Genomic DNA, 221 nt, shown 5'->3' on the forward strand with positions numbered 1-221 from the left:
GAGAGAATGTTTACTATAAGATGGTAATCCAAATTAGATAATGGAGATGAATCTTTAAAAAATAGAACAATATAATATCTATATATATATAATACTTTCTAAAGCTATGCTCAGTTACTGTGATCTCAATATTATATATATTATTCATATTAATCAGAAAAAAAGAAGTCACGCTTCGGAGGTTTTGGTGGAGGAGTTAACCAAATCTGAATTCTGGATAA

This window comes from Camelina sativa, chromosome 17 (genome assembly GCF_000633955.1).
Source record: "Camelina sativa cultivar DH55 chromosome 17, Cs, whole genome shotgun sequence".
Lineage (NCBI taxonomy): Eukaryota > Viridiplantae > Streptophyta > Magnoliopsida > Brassicales > Brassicaceae > Camelina > Camelina sativa.